This window comes from Triturus cristatus, chromosome 7 (genome assembly GCF_964204655.1).
Source record: "Triturus cristatus chromosome 7, aTriCri1.1, whole genome shotgun sequence".
Taxonomy (NCBI): domain Eukaryota; kingdom Metazoa; phylum Chordata; class Amphibia; order Caudata; family Salamandridae; genus Triturus; species Triturus cristatus.
Genome location: NC_140590.1, coordinates 628,872,741 through 628,878,800, shown reverse-complemented (window position 1 = coordinate 628,878,800; position 6,060 = coordinate 628,872,741). Strand labels below are relative to the sequence as shown.

Here is a 6,060-nt window from a genome sequence, read left to right as displayed (position 1 = left end):
GCCACCACGAGGAATCGGATACAATACATATTCGTGGCGGCCCCTGGTCGGGATTTTGCGCATGAACGACTGAGGAGTGCTAAATCCAATGTGATGCACGCTGAATGGTTGTTCTTATACTCTTTTCCTTTCTAACCCAGTCTCGTCTTTGTGTGGGGTCGGCCTTGTTTCGGGCTCTTCTGGTAGGTCTTGTGCTTGTTTAGAACTTTTTTTCCAGGAGAATCGAGCTTGTTTTAATAGTCCAGATCTGGCACCTCCGGAGGCTCGCATGCGCGCGCATGCGCAGTGCCCTCGAGTCCTGCAGAGAAGGGGCTACAGAAGCACCACGCATCACTGGCGGCAGGAGGGGTGGCAGCACCCGTGCCCGGCGTGCAGCGAGCAGCACCGAGACCGGCCGAGGCCATGCACCGGCGCGCCTAGAGACCCTGAGCAAGAAAGGCCGCCTTGCAGAGGATAGCATGCCAGTGTGCAACCTTTGGTGCCAGCTGCGAGGTGAGCAGCCCGAGGGTCAGGGCATGGGGAGGGGGAGTGAGGAGGTCAGCGTGTGCCACTGCAGAGTGAACCCGAGGGAAGGTGAGCCATTGGACGAGGGTGTGGGGAGCCCTGGGGAGGAGGGCAGCTCAGGCGTAGGAATGTATCCCAGCCCGTGGGGGTGAGAGCCGGGGGCGTGGGGAAGGTTGGGTGAGGATGTTATTGTAGATGGTGTGTGCTTTGGGTCTGGGTGGAGGTAAGCCATGTGAGGTGGCGAGCTGGAGGTATTCTGGTGGTCATGGGAAGGGAGGGCATGATGAATCGTGAGAGAGAGCCTCTCTCTCACGATTCATCTCTGAGAGGGCGTGGGTCGGAGAGGTGGTCACCGTGCGCCAGGGGTAGGGAGTGGTACAGATCGGCACTGTATGTTGAGGGGAGAGTGAGTCAGGAGTGCAGGGGCGGTGTTTACTTGTGGCTGAGGGGAGGCATGGTGACTTTTGGAGGTGTAACTTGGGAGGCACGGTCGTATTGGGGGAAGAGGAGAGCAGGGTACGAGGTATTAGACGTAATGTTAAGGATTCATTAAAATGATTACAATTACTTATCAACAATCATGAAAACAGAGTATGAAGCTGATACTTGTGATCTAATGAGTGGATCTGCCTGCACAAATCTTTTAAAACATCGAGTGTTCGAATGTACTTGGCATTTGGTTATGTCTGTTTATATGATGTTGAGGCAGACATGAAATGCAAGCACCTATGGATGGACGCCTGGAATAGGATGGCAGTGCCTACCCATGTTAACTCAATCTAATGCCCTTTTGCAGAGACCTTGGTAGGAGACTGGCTTCTTGATCATTTCTTTAATTACATTCCAGTGCTTGTCATGTGACTAGCAGAGAAAACTAGTTTAACTAGTCCTCAGTTTGCAATTGGTGAAGCAGCCTTCTCTGTCCATACTAGGGGCATAGTTACCATTGGTTCAGCAAGTACAGTGGTACTGAGACCCAAAACCCTCAGCGGCCCATTGAACCCTGATAATTGCTATATTTTACTTCCTGAGCAGCAGCCAAAGGGGCCATTTTCCTTGCTTATGCCACGGCCCATGGGGTCGTTGGTACGCTGTGCTAGTGATTCGTACGTCTGCTTGAAAGTTGTCTCCTGACTGGATGTTCCTTGCACATTAATTTTGCTTCAGTGAACCTCTAGTGCCTTTTCATAGCCTTAGGACTCACTGTAATTAATCCTTGTTTAATAGGTGCTCTGAAAGCGAGCAGAACTGGTTGCTGGAATATGGCACTATACAAGAAACCTTAATTAAATATATTGTATTTTGTCTTTTGACAATGTGGTAAAGTGGACAAGTCTTTGGTTACCTGTAGGCTGTCTTCAGGATCAGTTAGTGACGTACTGAGACAGGTCTCTGTGTGCCATGATTTCAAGGTAGCTTACTCTCGTCCTGCTAAGGTCACTTCCCAAATAGATCATGAACTATTCTCCAGGCTCTACTGTTCTCAGTGGACTGAGAAAACAGACCTTGTATGCCAAGTCACATGCTCTACCCTATAGTTTTATAACACTCTTCAAATAAACCTTCCATATGTGGCTAGTCCTCATAATGTGTCATACATGTAGTGGGAAGGGTAATTACTATCAATCAGTCAGGGTTTGTAAAGCTCAGCTGCTTCACACATAAGGGTCTCGAGGCGGTGTGGGATTCATGCTGCTGGATCATGCTGCTTGTTGGTTGAACAGCGAGGTCTTGTGGTCCTTCCTGAACTGCTGGAGCGATGGTGAGGCTCTGAGGTGCAGGGGGAGGGTTTTCAGGTCTTCACTGCCAGGTGGGAGAAGTAGCGGCCTCCACTGTTTTATCAGCGGCTGCATTGGGTGGCTGCTAGGGAGATGGTTCTGGAACATATTTTCCTGGTAGGTTGGTGGAAATTCACTCGTTCATTAAGGTATGCTGGTCCTTCATTGTGTAGTCCAGGGAAGACATGGCTTGGCAGTTCGGGCTGGACTGTTCCCATGAGGCACAGGGTCAAGACTGATTTGCATATGGCCATGTCTGAACTGGGATGGTGTGGTGAGCAAAAAAACGATGGATTTAGGCCCAGATCTCTGTACTGGGGTGAATGTATGACATTGTTCTGCATTCTGTCCATCAACTGTTGTTTTTGCAAGAAAATAAAAATGACACATCAAAATCTTTCAGCAGCCGCCACTGCTGATTGTCTTCTTTTTTTCCCTACCCACTGCTAGCCTCGCCCGCTGCCTTGCAAGCAAAATGAAGAGAATTTGAGTACACAAATCTGGTTATTCGAAACGAAAGAGAAAGGTGGCTCAGCAGGCTTTCGTAGTGTCACAGGAAGAAGCAATCCTGAACTTTATCACCCAAGGGAAACCTAAAGATGGAGAATCCTCTGGCCAGAGTACTGCTGATGCACTCGGTAAAACAGGCGCTGACGACCATAAAGAAGAACTAAACAATGATGATATCCATGAGCAGAATGATACTCATGAGCAGACCAATGAAAATGAACAAGGTGACTCTGAAATTGATACAAACATGCAGCAATTACCAACTCAGGATGAGGATTATTACAAAAGACCCTCAGACAGAGAAACTGAAACATCATTCATCGGTCCATCAACATCTGGCATTCTGAAGGAGGTTCAGAGTTTACAGACGGATGATGTTGGTATTGAAAAGGAAGCCAAAGAGCAAGACCATGTTACAGACCCGTGTTCTGAATATGATTTATGTGATTGGAGGGATCCTACTTTGTGGCCGAACTCTCTTACGGACGCGCAACGTGTTTTTCTTGTTGAAAGGGGTCCCTCCAGAGACCCAGATTCTAAAACAAAGTATCCAAGTGATGAGCACTCAAAAAGTAAACGTTGTTTTTCTGTTACCATGTTACTGGTCATCTAACGCCTTTTCTGGACGTTTTATTAAAACACCTTCCTGAGCTCCGCCCCGCCCGGACCCCCTCTTCCGGGGCCCCCTACCTGCGCTCCCTGCACAGGGCCACCATGAACCTAGAGCCGCCCCTGCTCCTGCAGTCCTTCTCTGCTGCCAATCGGCCAATCTGCAGCCGAGGAGGACACGCCCCACTAATTTCGGCTGCAGGCTGCTGAGCAGCTAAATGTGAAAAATCAAATGGCGACTAAATCATTCCATTGCCCTTTTATTTTTCACGCTTAGCGCCGCAGCAGGTGGAGGGCGACACCCCCTCGCCCCCACAAACAAATCGCTACTGGGTATGTCTCGCATTTTCAGTTCTAAGCCAAACCTGTAGGCTTTGCTTGGACTTTAGTGTGCTAATACATGCACGCACCACATGTACACATGCTGTGTGCATGCTTTAGTACATTAAAAACCAGACATATTACAGAGGATTGAGAATAGGAGCAGAGGGCCATGTAGAGGAGCACAGGGCTGTGAAGAGGAGCAGAGGGCCGGGAAGAGGAACACAGGCCCGAGAAGAGGAGCACAGGGCTGTGAAGAGGAGCAGAGGGTCGTGAAGAGGAGCACAGGGCCGTGAAGAGGAGTAGAGGAGCACAGGGCCGTGAAGAGGAGCAGAGGGCTGTGAAGAGGAGCAGAGGGTCGTGAAGAGGAGCACAGGGCCGTGAAGAGGAGTAGAGGGCCGTGAAGAGGAGCACACTGTCCTGAAGACGGGCACAGGGTCATGAAGAGGAGCACACGGCAGTGAAGAGGAGCCCAGGGCCGTGAAGAGGAGCAGAGGGCCGTGAAGAGGAGCACAGGGCCGTGAAGAGGAGTAGAGGAGCACAGGGCCGTGAAGAGGAGCAGAGGGCAGTGAAGAGGAGCAGAGGGTTGTAAAAAGGCGCAGAGGGCCGTGAAGAGGAGAACAGGGTCGTTAAGAGGTGCACAGGGTTGTGAAGAGGAGCACAGGGCCGTGAAGAGGAGCAGAGGGCCGTGAAGAAGAAAAAAGGGTTGTGCAGAGGAGCAGAGGGCCATGCAGACAAGAACATTGTAAGGCTGCCCGGGGGGGGGGGGTTGCGCAGCGGCCCGCCCCTTCGAGGGCGGCCGCCTTAGTGCCACAAGAAGGCACAGGGTTGGGAGGTCGAGTCCCTGGGCTTGACCTAGGGAGACCCCACTAGCGGCTGTTTCCGGCAAGGGCGGGGGAGCAGACGGGTACATGTACTGTCTCCGCCCCCTCCTCGCCCTCTTGTCCTCTCGTTCGCCTTGGCGCCGGTCGTTCCCCTGGGTCTCGCGGCGGGTCTATCCTTGTGATCCCGGTTATCCCGGTAAGTGTTGGTGATTGATTGGAAGCGAGAGTCTCTGTGGAGCGGCGGGTGATCTTGGTGCCATTGCGTGGCCGGGAGGGCCCGGATCGGTGCTTTCATTAAGGCATTCGTGGCTGCGGGGCTGTAGCTCAAGGTTAGAGCGCATGCGGTGCATGCCTGTGGCCCCAGGTTCGATTCTCCGGTATCTCCGCTTCTGTCACAGTGCTGCCGACCTCGGAGCAGGGGACCAGGGTGCGAGAGTCGGAATTGTCTTTTTGAGAGCACGGTTGTCATTATGCCAGGGGGTGTAGCCCAGTGGTAGAGCGCAGGGATTGCGTGGAGGAGGCCCCGGGAGGGCTGGATTTAGGACGGTGCGACCGTGGTGCTAGCTTCGTGGGGGCGCCGGGTTTGGGAGTTTATTAGGCTTTTGAAGCACCGGATGCTGCGTTTCTTTCTGCGGCTATTACCAGATCTCACATGTGGGTCAAGTTACTCGTGTGATTAATTTCCTCCTGGAGAGAGATCAGCATTTTGTAGAGTTGAGGTTTAGACTAACGGGAAGTTAGTGCAGAGGGTAGCTGTTCCTGCTGCTAAGAACGTGTGCCAAGTAGATTACAGAGTGCGTTTGATGTAAATAGGTCAGCAGGTTACTGTTTTCAAAGGAGGCACCCCTTGTTACTCACAAGTTATAACTTAAAGTACGTTATTCAACCGTGAACTATAAACGTTCATCCTATAACTGCATGCACACCGCCAAGCATACATTAAGAGAACATTGTTTACTTTGCAAAAAGGGTTAATTTTGGGAGGCGGGAGCTTGCATAGCGCGCGTTTGACCCGAATCGGGCAGCATAGCGCTTTCTTGCACTAGTTGCCTCACATGCTGGCATGTACGCATAGTGTTGGATGAAAGGAGAGAAGGTTAGCACTCCCCTTGACAAGGATGGAAGGGGTGTCCTAGTGGCCTTTACAACACATGCACGGTTAAGGCACCGTTACTTACTTACTGGCGTCTAACCATGTCAGGCATGATGCGCGTTTTAGTAATACAGTGCAGCAACGCATGATTAAGAAGGGAAGTTAGCGCAATTGGTTTGTCGAGGAGAGGATGTGGACCGTCGGCTACGCTGCGGCGAGGTCGCGTACACGTGAGAAGTCCCTGGGTGTGGAATGCGGGTGGCTTTGATCTGGGGAGTCCAGGTTCGGGCCTCAGCGTGGGCATTGTAGGGAGAGGCGGTGTGGCCTCAGGCACGTGCGCGCTGTCGCAGGCTGGTCTTTGTTTTCCCCGCGCGTGAATGTGGATGTAAGGCGGTGCCATGTGGGGCGCCCCTTTACCGTG

The 6,060-nt window shown here is 51.9% G+C and overlaps 1 non-coding gene across 1 annotated transcript; it reads left to right on the top strand.

Moving 5' to 3' along the window:
* The first annotated feature begins 5,620 nt into the window (after nt 1-5,620).
* Nucleotides 5,621-5,744, top strand: LOC146810248 (U6atac minor spliceosomal RNA). Its single transcript, XR_014967112.1, has one exon. It is a non-coding gene; the product is annotated as a U6atac minor spliceosomal RNA (small nuclear RNA).
* The last annotated feature ends 316 nt before the right edge of the window (nt 5,745-6,060 follow it).